Raw genomic sequence first — 14455 nt, 5'->3', positions numbered from 1 at the left:
AACTACTGATAATTATTTACTACAGGAAAATTACTATTTATTTGACTTCAATTTGCTAAATGTATGTTATGTTTTAAGAGAATTCTTCATTTGGGGGAAGGAACCTTAAAAATATCAATTCACTGCAGAACTGAGTAATGAGGAGTTATGGCTAACTATTTTGAAAAGTATTCATGAAAGTAACTCAGAATTTTAAATGACCATTCAAATTTACTGACTTATATTTGTGACCTTTCCCTTTTTCCTTGCTTGGAGATGTTTTTGATGTACTTTAAGAAATAAATCTATCTAAAATTTTAATTTGTTAAACTAAAAAATAACAGGAATGATACAATATTATTTTGGTATCTTGAAAATACAACAGCTGTTATCTGTGATTTCCATAATGAGATTTATTGTGGTGACTATCATGGTTTAATTGTATTTTCAATTTCATTTTTGTTTTTTTGGTTTTTGTTTTTTTGTTTGTTTTTTTCTTTCTTTTTTTTTTTTTTTAACCTGGAATTTCATATCACTTAATTTTATGAACCAGCTAGATTTTTGCAGGTTCCCTAGACAGTCAGTAAAAGAGATTAATCTTATCTATAAAATTATATGGAGCAAAATCCTGGGACTGCTCTTCTGAGTAACCTCTCTTAGGAGGCTGCTATGGGCATGCAGGGGAACTCTGTGGCAAATATGTCAGACACAGACTTCTTTGTACGTATGTGGTCTTCCCATAGGTGTTTTACAATTAAGCAGTCCTTACGGGACAAAATCCTCTCATGACAATTATTATCCCACATTTACATCAGCTTCAGAGCAGCTCAATTTAATAAGGTTTGGCAACTATTAAAGTGTCTTATGATGCCAGCATTCCTAAAGATTTGTTAAAAAATCTCAGATGCGGAACATTTTAGCTCAGTGTAAGCCATTATTCAGAAAGAATGTTTTTGATGATACAGTTTTCATAGCCAGAATCAGAATTAGCCCTAGAGCAGGTACTTCAGTAGTACAGAATATACTATTACCAAGAAACTGAATATTCTTGAATTTTTTGGATTGTAAAAGCAGGTGCAATTATTAACAATGGGCTCATCTGAGTCAGATGTTTGGCCCTGAGGTACACACAAGCTCTTTGAAAGCATCTCATTCTGATGCCTGCTGTACAGTCAGGAGTAATCTCTCTTCTATTATATTTTTCCCATTTTTTTTATAACTAGTCACTGCATTTTGGGATCAGCTTTTGGCAGCCTGATAGGTAAGTAAAGTTTGTATTCTGAGTCAGCTACCTGTCACTGCTTTGACATTGGAAAAGCTCTCTGAATGTGAGGAATTAATATCTCTAACATGGAAAGACTGCCTCGCTCATTCTTCAGTGCTAGCCTGCAAGACTAGTCCTCACCCTGGCCTCATTTCCTCCTGCACTTGCTGTCAGTGACAGTGATAGATTCAGCGTTGGTTCTCACACTTCTACCAGCTGATCTGTATGTTCTGTTAACACTTCATCTGGGTCACCAAAGGCATGAGGATGCTAAGATAAAGGTCTGGCAACATAACAACCACATTTTTCTTACTGTTACACTGTATTGTGGACTGTCAACTGTAGAAATATTTGAACTTTTCCACTACTCTGCTTTCTCATCAGCTTCCACTGTACATTTCTTTGACTCTAACCAACAATCAAAAACTCCTCAAGCTCTAGGCTAAACAGAAATATCAACAGTTTTTCCATCTCTATATGATTTGATAGGCTAATAACTATGTCATTTCTCTTGTTGTTCCCTTGAGTCTGGGATAATCTGTAAGTAACTGAAAAATATACACATTTTCTCTTCCTTTGTAGGCATTAGTAGCTTTATTTTTTTACCTGCTCTTCTGGTTTCTACATTGCTGTCAACATATTTGTTTTTACTCTGATTTCTTTATTTAAGTTTTTGTTCTCAGTGAAATTGAAAAAAAAAGAAATATTTCTCTGTTACAACAGAACACAGATAAACACAATTTTCTAATTTTCTTAGGTTCCTAGCCTAATAAAATTATAAGGAAGTCTGAGAAAGCTCTCCTTGACTTCATTGAAATTGGTTATAGCAGCCCAGTGGCAAGACACTTTATATTCATAAAGTCTGGAGATTCCTCCTCCATATTAAGTTAACCTTTGGATAAAAGATGTAATGTTTTCTAGTTTACTGTATTAATTTAAGAAAAATCATTTCATTAGATATAGATTTTAGTGTCCATCACCAGCACCAGAATTAGGAAAATCAGAAAATGAAAATCTTCCTCATGACATAGGCAGAAACCACTCCAGAAAAAGGAAGCAGAAACTTAATCAAAGCTCTTGAAAGGGGAAATTTTTCTACAAATTTTCAATTGTTCTTGGTCCAAGGAGGTGAATCAAAGTATCTTTTAGAATTAATTTTTAGGAACTTCCATCTACAGTAAAGTAGCATGACAGCTGCCACTGGCAAACAGAAGGCAAAATTACTAAACAGCCTACAGTGGCAAAATACCAAGAAGAAATCATTATATATGATGATATGTAACTGCTGCAGATGCACACAAGATGACTTTAAACAGACGATAAATTACTACATTTTGATAATTTAAAGCAAGCAAATTTGCTTTATGCGTAGCCATAGCTTATCTTGCAGAAGACTATATGCAGTATTACCACTGCGCTACGACTGAAGTTAGATACTCCCCTTGAAGAAAGGAAAAAGTATACATGAAAGAGAGTCATCTGAGAATCTTAATCTTATGCTAAATAAAAGAATACATTTTCTGTTTTCATGTGGTTTCTAATTTATAGGAAAAAAAAATTAGCTGTGTCAAATCACACTAATAAATTACCAAAACGAAATTCAGCATTTCCTGAGTATTTCATCCAGATACCTTCAGGTATCTGAGATTATATAGACACTTATGTTAATTTGTTTTCTTTCAGAAAGGAAAGAAAGATAAAGAGACTTTAAACAGGGCAGTTCTCTCTTTCCTCCCCCCCCCCCCCCCCCCCCCACTTTCTTGACTTAAATTGTACCATATTGGCAATTCTCAGGTTATTCATTAATAGACATCTACAGCCAAAAGAAGTAAAAAGCATTACCTCATCTAATGTGTCAAAAAAGCAAAACCATTACATTTTGTTTTAATGCAAAAATTTATCCCCATCACAATAAGTAAGGATAATTTAATATTAAAAGCGCAAGTTTGATATGACTGACTACCTCACTTCCTGTTTAGTAAATGAACTTCGGAACAACTTTTCTCCTCTGTAAAACATTCTGAAAACTCCATTTTAGTTAAGATGCTAAAGCTGCTAAGATGAAAACCATGAAAGTGTGTTCACTTGTCCAAATACATTTATACATGCATCAATAAGCATTTGTGAAACTGATACTACAGATACAACATTAGCATAGAATATAGGGATACAACTAATAAAGAGGGCCTGACTTTTAACAGGCCTTTGTTTATACAAAAGAGCACTATTTCATCCAATTAGGATTTACATTTATATAAAATTGTCATTGATTCTTTGAATGGGGAGGACAAAATAAAAATCAAAGCCCTATCTATAATGAACTTTTTGGACCTCCTAAACCTGAATTCCTTCCATAAGGTCTCATAAACTGTAATTTTCCGTGTTTGAAGAGATCCCTGTACTTATTGTGAAGCATTTTGACTGGAGCACACAATTTTGAAGCATTCTGACTGGAGCAAACTATTGAGAATGATCAGTTCCTGATAGCAGCACAAAGAAAAAGTAATAACTAATTTGAATAATATCATTTCACTACAATGTTTCTCTTGCAAAACCAGCTGGTTTTACCTTACACGCATTACACTGTAACAAAACTCTACATTAATTTAACTGACTCATACTAATAATCTTACTGAAATATATCAGTATACTGATTTATAAATTTAGTGAAAAAAGAATGAACCAAGCAAATAATTTTATATGAAATAAGCTAGTGTGAATTTTGTTAATGTAATTTTTCAGCAATAAAGTACGAAAGAAAAAAAATGAGCAAACATGAAGCAATTTGCTTGAAAACTCATCATGTTTTCTGTGCAATAAAATACTTCTGAAAAATCACATTCTCGATTTAAAAGAAATTATGTGAAGTGATACTAGCTGTAACAAATTACAGTGTAGTTTTTTAAGTTTATTCATTAAATTAGGGAAAATAGCACTATAGACAGAATAGAAAAGGACTGCCTTTTTAATAACAGTATTACATGTATTTCAACAAAAGTATGGTTATCTACTTGTCCCAGAATGCTTTTCTGACTTGACACTGATGACTTCTTAATTCTACTATTATATCTTATTGAACAGTACAAGTTTTGGTAGCTGCATTTTTCATTATTTAAAATCTCGCCATACACAACACCTTAAGCTTATTCCTTGGAAATCTGCATAATGCAAACTACATGTTATATGCACTTTTTTTTGAGGAAGAAAATATACCAGAATTGCATTTGGAGATAACAGTTCTAAAGTGTTCAGTACCTTCTGTTTCCTTAAAAACATGGTCTTCCAAAGACTGTTTTCTAAGTTCAAGATCTAATGGTACCGTAGAATTTTGTATGGCTAAATTCTACTTAGTTTAATGAGAGTTAAAGAAGCAACTCATTCAGATTACGTGTACTTTATCAGATATCCATTTTCCTCTTTTATATTTTTTTGTCATACAAAAAGAACATTTAAGTTTATGCTGACTGTGTTTCTATTGCTTGTTATACTGTTTTGCATTTGCAGTGTAGTAACAGCAGGAGAAAATAGCTATAAGCAGTGATATGTCATAAGAAGCATGGAACAAATCTGTTGTAATCGAAACTGATAGTTTAAATCTTTCTCCTGTTCCATCACTGAACAATACATTCCATTGAAAAAAAAACAAACAATGAAATGCACGTTGGAGCGCACGTAGGAAGATGACAGTAGAAAGTGCATACTTTAGTATGAAAATAATCCAGTCCATAATTTTGAGGATTAGTCTTGTAAATAATTAATGACATGAACATTTTAAAAGTATATATATATTGTGATGTTATGTTTGGGAATACACAGCCATTACCTCTTCAAAAATGTTAGCTTGTTTATTATTCCTTTAAAGAGGAATAATAGATTATGATAACATGTAATAATTATGATAATTATTCCATTTTAAAAGCCTGTTTCTCTAGGAAGGAGACATTAACTACACTGGGTAACAAGATAAAAGACAAGAATAAAACTAACAACTATGGGGAAGAATAGCAATATTATATTTGTATACAATCAGCTGCAGTGGTAGCTTTTTTAGAGAAATTTCTCCATGCAAACTTTTAGAGTTCTGTGAAAGAGGAAATAAATTCTTGTGGGATTTTATCTTTGGTCTTTTGCTCTTAATCTGTTATATTTTAATTTATTAATCTACTTGTTCTTAATATGTTTAATTTTATCAGACCTTATTGCTCATTTTTTAAATTTGTGTATTTTCATGGGAGAATAGAAAAATAAATGCCAAGCCATGTGGAAAAAGCTTAAAAGTATATTAAAATTTTAGTTCATTCATACTCTCAAGTGATTCATAAATTTATTTTGGACTGAAGTGTGCCAGTTTTAAAAGTCAATCACTTAGACATTTTTTGGAATTCAAAATTAGGATACCACTTTAAAGATGCCTTGAAAAATTCAGGTCATGCTCTGACAATTTCACAGTCTGTCCAAGCCAATCACAAATAGTTTCTGTCTGCCAACCAGAGGGTTTAGAAGAAGCAAGAAAGATGCCTAACAAAAGCAGAAAAAGAAATTAACCAGGCCTGAAACAGCTGGATCTTCCTTCCCCTTTTGTTTTGAGTATGCAAGGAGTATAAAAAAACACTGAGGAGAGGAAAGAAAAAGATGTACTTTGTTTCCAGCTCTAAGGCCTAATGACCTCAACCACCATGACCAAGATCACTGAGGACTGAGGCCATCAGTCAGCACTGATGTTACATATTCACCACTAATTAAGGTGTTACATATTCACCACTAATCAAGGTGTTACATATTCATCATTGATCAAGCTAGATAAGGACTAATGGTTCAAGTATGTAATGATTGAAAGTCATTAAAAACTAGCCACTGCCCATGTGTACTCTTAATGAATGTCAATCCAGTAAAGTGTTGCTTTTTAAAGTGGTCTGATTTGCATGTTGTTAAGCATTTCCATCAAGGCAATCCCTAACTTCCAAATGCGTGTGTATAAATACATGCACACGCGCGTATTCATTTACAACACATACGACATACTTAGGTCCTGAGAGCACTCCATGCTTTTGTCACTGTGCTGTGTTATCCTCTCAAGAATACAGCTATATTCATATTCCTTTTGTTTTCTGCTGAGATACTGGTTTATGATGTACAAATGAATCTTTTTATGTAATGAGCTGGAATATGTATATTTTCCAGTTGCCAGTTGTGCAGTTGTTAAATATGGCTGGACAAGCACACCTGGTTACAGTAATCTAAATTCGGTGAAAATGAGTTGACATTTAGGCATTTCATGTTGACATCAAAATTTAAATCAGATGAAATAGCTATACTGTAAGGTGTTACAGAAGATTAAAAGAGAATCTTAAAAACTTATGGACATGTTCACTGTTTCTTCTTTCACTTCTACAGATCACTCCTTTCTAAATATTGAAGGGATAAGACATTTTACTCCATCTCTTATCAGTCTTATTACTAAATCAACGCATTTGATATAGTCCAATAACAATACACATTGATGCCTTAATAGAATGTAGAATTGAGTTTTAAAACGTAATAATTCAGAAACATTAAGAGGACACCACTGAAGCTAGTTGCAGATGCGTGTTTCAATTGCCAACTAATAAAACATTAAAAGGAACAGTTAAAATGTAAGACATTAAATACTTTCAAACATATTTAAAAAAAAATAAAGAGCAAATACATAGAAAATGACATAATACGATGCCGGAAGGCTTTATATATAACGTGCTAGACTAATCTGTTAGATCTCTTGGATAAATTATTGCCTGAACAAAAGAAATAAAGTCAATCTCAAAATGGACTTCTATATCAATCATATCTAATATAAAACCATGTTTAAGACTAAATTATTACAAACAAAACTATGGACATAAGCAGACAAACTAAAATGTGGAGAAGCAGATACACAAACAGGCTGCATGGAAATGAAGGGAGATAGACTGTACTGGAGGCTATACAGAAAGATTCTCAGAGATCAGGTCCATCATCTACTGCAGTCAAAGATTTTGGAAATTATGTTGGTGTGAATATTTTGATCATGCTTCTGACACAAAGCTGTGGGGCATCATCAGAGCATGGCAGGACACAAAGTACTAGAGAATAATTCACACACACAAAAAAAAAGTAAAATGAAGGACCTAATCAGAGAAAATGTGCAATAGAGGCAAGCAAGCCATTGTCACCTTGTTACACTGGGAAGCAGGCTGCAAATTCACAGTGAGGAGGAGCTGATGGCAGCACCCAAAAGTGCCCAACGTAGAAAGCAGTTTCTAAGGTGATATATATTGCCTAAGGACCACCTCTCTTCTGGTTCACTCCAGCCCACCTGTAGGTCCCTGTCAGTAACCTGGTTGCTACTCATTCCACAGGCAAAATCAAGCCAAGCTTCTCACTCATAGAATACTGTTCACTGTTCTGGTGTCTCTTCCTAGTTTGTCACTTCAGTTTCTTTATTCAGGGAACCATGGTAGATCTAGACCATAAATCTATCAGTGATCAGAGGGGACAGAGATGGGGGGGTCTGCTTAGCATCTTGAACCCAAAGAACTGAAGCCAGTTTCCTGAAGTAAACTTTTTTGTCAGCATCAGATAATCTCTTATTGAATACTTACTTTACTCATATAAAAGCAAGCACTCAAGCTCCAATCTTGAGCATTACTGGGTCATTCTACAAAATCTACTTATACATAACTATGTATAAATATATGACAGTATGTATTTTTCACTCTGCATATCTCTAATAGTATATGATTATTGTGCTTATTGGTCTATTATTGTCTTATTAGCATTAATTGTAAAACTCCATGTAAAGCTCCATGTTACTTCAATATTAACAACCAACTATATTCACGCTTTCTGCTATACATTCTTCACTTTGTGTGTGTCTTTGCTGGGAAGAACAACAAGCCAAGAAATGTCGTGTTCACTGGGAACTGAAGAAAATAATAAAAGCTGCTGCAAGTTTTTAAGTGAGTTTAAACTCACTTTTTTTATTAACAACAAAACTTTTCTTTTGTAACTCTTGAGTTAAAAATAACAGAGAAGTATGGAACATAGTAAATGGTCATATGATCACTGTAGATTGGCAATCTACTGTAGTTGCAAAAAAGACAAATACAATCCCAATATCAGGATGATTATTTTCAGCAGAGACTGAAAAGCATTAACATAATTGTTGGAGGTCTCAGAAAAGTTTATTTAGAATCTTGCATGCGATTCTGGGTATGTATGTTCAAAGACAAATATGAAGAACGGAAATATGGAGAATGGAGATCTTACTCTGTAAGTGAAGACTAAAAGAATAAGACTGGTTTCACCTTGAGAAACAAAGGGTTAAAGGGAACAATTACTGCATAAAAATGCACTAGAAAAAAGGTCTAAGCACAGAGGAGGTAAGAGAACTTTACATGTGCAAAGACAGAATAAGAACTAGGACTGAAGGAATCCACAACAGTTTATAAGGAATTTTAGCCTGGAAATGAGAACACTCCTACCCAGTAGAACAATAAAATTATGAGATGTGTATAGAGAGGCAAGAAGAACAGACATGTAGAAAGCTGAAGTGCTCTTTGGAACTTGCTGCATTTAGGAAGTGGACTGTATGACATATAGCATGAGAATTAGAATGTGAAGATCCCTTCTACTTCATATGTTCTAATAATCCCCATTCTGAACTGTCAGAAAACGGAATCAAATAATAATTTAAAATATAACAAAACCATAATCTCACTTTTGTAGACAGCATACAAAGCCCTAGATAGACTGAATAATTGAAGATTGTGGTGAAAGCAAATCTATTTTGATCACATAAGACGGTATTTTAGACATTTTTTTAATTTAATCACTGAAAACCTCCCTGTATAAAGACCTTTAAATCAAAATGCTTACTAAGCTGTCTCTACAAAATACTGCACAGAATTCTGCAAAACAGTTTTTCAGCCACTCACTCCTTGCAAGTCAGGGGTAGGAGAATTTGTTGTATTCCTTTGACTCATTATCACAATAGCTTTACATAGATTTCAATTTTTTTCCTTAAAAGAAAGAAAAAAAGATAAATCAGGACCTGAATTTCTTCAAAGATTTTTCTTCCTCCTCTTTGACATACAGTGTTATCAAAGCACAACAAATTAGCATCAGTCTATATGTACTTTCACAAGACAAACCACCTTCAACTTCTTCATAAGAAATTTCAAAATATTCATTTTAGTCTTAAGCTGAATACAACTTCTGAATTATTTTTTATGTAATATATATATATTTATATATACCTGGTCTTAGGACCCTAAAATACTTTAAAAGTACATTCTTGCAAAAGTCATAAAAGATTTTTTTCCCTCACCTGTTTCTATGGTATTCTTCCTATTGCCACATTATTACATTTTCTGTTACTAACTGCTTACAATTAAATGCATTCACTGCACTCTACAATAAAAACCTATCTCAAAATCTCCTGATTATACTCCAAGTAAAAATATTTTCAAACAACATTTGGTATAATTCTTTCTAATGTCATGTAAACAAAACTACACTTCAGTTGTTTGCTAGCATTTCTCTAGAAAATTTTAATTAGTAGAGAGCAGGTGGTTCATTTGACTTTCAAACTTGATTTCCAGCATTAATGGACAGATAAGTAGCTATGCTTATATTATCAAAGAAAAAGAAAATTGTATACAGTATTAACTATAAAGAACGTGCATTTTGCTTAATTCTTTTGCAAGTTGAGGTAGTGATAAAAATAGCCCACTTTCAATTTGAGGCCTCTGGGATTCCAGCCTTACTGAAGCCAGTCTGATTTTCTTGGTGTGTTTGCCTTTAGGACAGTGCTATGTAAGAGTACTCTTTATTCAGTAGTGAAAGTGTCCCTCCACCCTGGAGAGATGGTGGATGTTACTCAGTAATCATTTCTCAAATAGCTAATTAATTTGAAAGTGTTCTATTAATTTACCACTAGCCGTAATCATTACGCAAGAGAGACAGTAAGACAACTGATCCAGCTGACACAACAAGCAAAAAAAAAATGTTTTGTTTCATTTCTAACTGATACAATATACGTTAATATACAGCAGAAAACCATTATGGAATGGGATATAGATAGTGGGAACATGTTGCCTTGAAACAGAGTTGGATACAGCCACTGACAAAATGTTCAAACACTCCAAGATGTTACTTTGGTATTCCCTTTCTTGTTCCTTCTGTCTCTTGCTTCATCTTCTTTCTCTCCTCTTCAAAAGACCTGCGTTTCTGAAAAAAAGTCTTTTTTGTTCACTGAGTTTAAGCAAACAGAATTTTGTGCATGTTGTTTGCAAACACCAAGTGTATCATGAATATCAGCATATTATCAGAATTTAAAATGCATTGCGCTATTCCTAATAAAAACAAAATAAAATAAAATTAAAACCAAACAAAAACCAAAACCAGTTAAAAAAAAAATCCCCCTGTATGGGTTCCAACAATCATCTCCAGGTGCTACAGGCAAGACCCTGCTCTATTGTGGCTCTTTGCAGCCCCTCCTGCAGGGCTCGCAGGGCTGTTTCTCACAAGGTTCCCCTCAGCCCTGTCTGCCTGGCACCGTTTGCCTTTCCTTATCCAGGCTTTCCTTGAGGCGCCCACCCATGACTGAGGGCCTCAGCAGTCACTGGGCTGTGTCCAGCACTGGGCAGCACAGGCCACTCTACACAAGGGACACCCAGGCAGCCCACCAGTGCTATCAATACCTGGACCCAATACAGGGGAAAATGCTGATTGTCAAAGAATTAAATGGTTACTTAAATGAATTATTATTAGGACTGAAACTTAACAAAAATATCAAATGCCTGTGATTTTATTATGTGCAAAGTACTAAATAACTGCATATGATTCTGCAGTCTCACGGCTTCTTCACTGTCATTGGAAGCTGTCATAGGGGGTGTCCCTGTTATAGGGAGGTCCCTTCCCATGGCAGGGAGGGACTGGAACTAGATGATCCATCTAGGTTGGAAACAGGTCCTTTCTGACCCTAACTGTTCTATGATTCTATGATAAGCTGTACATTTTCATGGCAGCATAATGCTTTAACTTTGAAAAAAATTCAGAATAAGTATTTTATTTACCTTTTTTGTCTTGACATCAGACACACAGTCACCTGCTTCCTGAGCCAAGGGAAGACTCACTGCTGTCTTTTCTCCTCCTTTACTTTCACATATTTTGTACTACCATGAAATAAAGACAAATCTATCTAGAAGTATCCATCTAGAGGAAAGAAAAGACTGTGGAGAATATTAGAACTTGACTCCAAACACTTCAATTTAATATTTCCTGATCTTTATTTTTAAAACAAACCTCAAAGAGTTTTGTGAATATTACTTTAATGTTAAATAGGATTTTCTAATACAGATGAATGAGACAGGTTTCCGCAACAGAGCACTGCAAATTTCATAATATAACCTACTTCACTCCTACACAGTAATTTTATACATTTAATATACACTTAACACCTACCATTTTATTATTATAGACACCTACTCAGCTAATCAAGATGTTCAGAAAGTGCCCATTGCATGGGGGAGTAAGTTTAGATACATGTCAGATACGTTAAATATATGTCAGAAACATCTTGAAAAACAATATAATTTCTACTGGGCTCATGACAAAGGTGTTCACCTATTCTGTTGATACGGGAGAGGCAGCAAGCAAGAGTCAGTTTTGAAGTGATCACTTTCAGGCTGTATTTAGTTGTTCAAAAATTTTAAAAGTCATAAACAAGGTGTGTAAGGAAACAGGTTTTGAATTTATTTTAGCAGGAAAGAAAAGTCAGTTTGTAAGAATGAGGAAGTTGCCAAGAAAGTTTAACATATATCCCCTAAAAGGAAAACATAACCCCTCCCAACAAGTACCAGATTTTTCACATCTATATGTATGAAGGATTATGTTCCAGGCATCTTAATGGGTTTCCACTAGTCAACTAAGCCTTGATGGTTTAAATAAACATTTTATTTTGTGTGAGTGAAGACCATATAGACAATAAACACAGCTCCATTATTGTGTGGAAGACAAAGCAAAATAAATTAATGGTGTCATGTAGCTATCAGTCCATATTTGAAAGATTTATGAAATACTTTAACATTAATGTGACTATTTTTCTCAGTTCTAACACACATATAGATACGTATTATATATGTAGAACATGGAAAAGTTTATACTTTAACCCTCACGTACACTTGATCAAAACTTCAGGTACATCCTCAGTTTATTTCAGCTTCCTGGTTTTAAATTATCAAGCAGCACACAAACTGCAGTAGAGGCCACTAAAGAGAAAATAATGTCACATTTCTATTTTGCAAGGAAGAATAGAATATTCTTCATATATAAAAGCTCTTCCTATATATATATGCAAAATTCATGGTTTGCTCTTTCTGACTTAAACTCATCAGCTGGGCACAAATGGCACAAGTGACTGAAAACCTCAGTGAAGCCACACATTCCCATTTCTTACTTCCATACATTGTCTATCTAAGAAAATTGACAGCTGTATCTTGAAGGCGTATACACAACCTTATAGCTGTTAAGAAAAAAGAGAATTAGGCTGAATGATATCTGAAACTTAATGTGCTAAGAATATAAGACACTTCATCATATGCTGGCTAATGCTAGGAACATAGCTTCACTGGTTGATAGTCAACTTTCTTCAGTGATACAGGCAGTGCTTTACAAATTAGCTGCTCAATGTACATCTGAAATAATTCATCTGTGCTGGCAGATAATATATGACTCCTTAAATGTCACTTCCCTTAAAATATTATAGCAAAAGATGAATAGGAAAAAGTGAACTTATGAGATGGTTTAGCATGAAGTATGCCTTTCCTAAAAGACCAAGGAAAAAAACAAACCTACTTCCATCTCAAAACAGATGAAGTACTCTCTTTGTCAATTTGATGTCAGTTTTGTCAACTGAATTTGAAAGACCTGCAGTTAAATGCAATGAAGGCTACAACCATCACTCTGTAGCAGATAACAGAGAAAGTTTATTTCCTTGAAGTGAAATTTAATGGTACCTTGCTTTGAGTCTGAATTTTGCCGCTTATCCTATATTCTACTGAAACAAAAACAGATTAGAATTAATATTTGCAAGTCATTGAGGACATATTCTTTCCTTAGCATCTTGCAGTAATATTTCAACTTCATCATAGAAAGTTGGACCAGTCTGCTGGGCTTTTTTTCTGACTAAATATCATAGTAGGGCTGTTGAGTGTCTGTGACCAGAAAAGTGTTTATAATCTGAGGGAGAGGCCTGTTATTTTGGCAATAATTGCTTTCTTAAGTAACTTGAACTGACAGAGCTGGACAAAGAATTAAGCACTTCTGTTCCTGTGGGGAGACAAAAAAAAAATCATAAGAGAAGGGTAGTGGATATGATGTATCTACAAGACAGCAGTTATCATACAGATTTTCCAATAGAAGAATTTAAATAGTTTTAAAAAAGCAGCCAAAAATATCACATATTTTCACAGCTGTACCATTGAAATCCATCTATTAGTGTTGTCTACTACTTTGCATTATAGGGTCTTCTCTGCATTTGCTAGTGACTTTTCCAGGTTTCAGTATTTTTTTCATATTGCTTAAGGTAATTTGGAGAGGGAAGAATGCAGAACTGAGACATAGGTAAGTAGGCTGGGAGTGCACAAGAAGCTGGGAGGGACACAGCCAGGACAGCTGACTCCAGCTGACCAAAGGGACATCCCATACCATATGACTTCATTCTCAGCATATAAAGCTGGGGGAAAGAAGGAGGAAGGGGTACATTCAGAGTTATGACATTTGCCTTCCCATAGGAACCCATAGACAGCAGAAGGGCACTTCATGAACGCACAGAGAAAAAAAGGGTGAATTAGATCATTATGCAAAGTCACCTAAATTTAGCAAAGAGAATATGGGGTGTTGCTTAAAATTCGTGCCACAGCCTATTCAAAATGATGTCTTTCAAACCCTGCTAATACAGACAAAAGTAATCTTGGAGTAAAAGCTCAAGGAGGAAGAAATAGAATATAATTTAACCTCATCGATAATTCTATAAGCTCTATACTCTCAAAGGTCATATGAAGCTCTGAGAAGGAGAAAGGTATCATCTGCAAAACTTTACTCTGCAAAGTTATCAATTATAGTATTTTCCTTGGAGAAACCTGCTCAACTTTCCCTTTCAGGGCTCAGGAGAAGGGACATGGTCTTTTCATG

At 34.4% G+C, this 14455-nt stretch overlaps 1 long non-coding RNA gene across 1 annotated transcript in view; it reads left to right on the top strand.

Moving 5' to 3' along the window:
* The window catches only part of LOC134163082 (uncharacterized), a 376527-nt gene that overhangs the window by 237014 nt on the left and 125058 nt on the right, over window positions 1–14455 (top strand). The window lies entirely within an intron of this gene.

This window comes from Pezoporus occidentalis, unplaced genomic scaffold, assembly GCF_034315485.1.
Source record: "Pezoporus occidentalis ecotype Australia unplaced genomic scaffold, CSIRO_AGI_Poc_V1 ctg2, whole genome shotgun sequence".
NCBI classification, from domain to species: domain Eukaryota; kingdom Metazoa; phylum Chordata; class Aves; order Psittaciformes; family Psittacidae; genus Pezoporus; species Pezoporus occidentalis.
The sequence above is the reverse complement of the archived record's forward strand: the minus strand, read 5'-3'. Positions and strand labels throughout refer to the sequence as shown.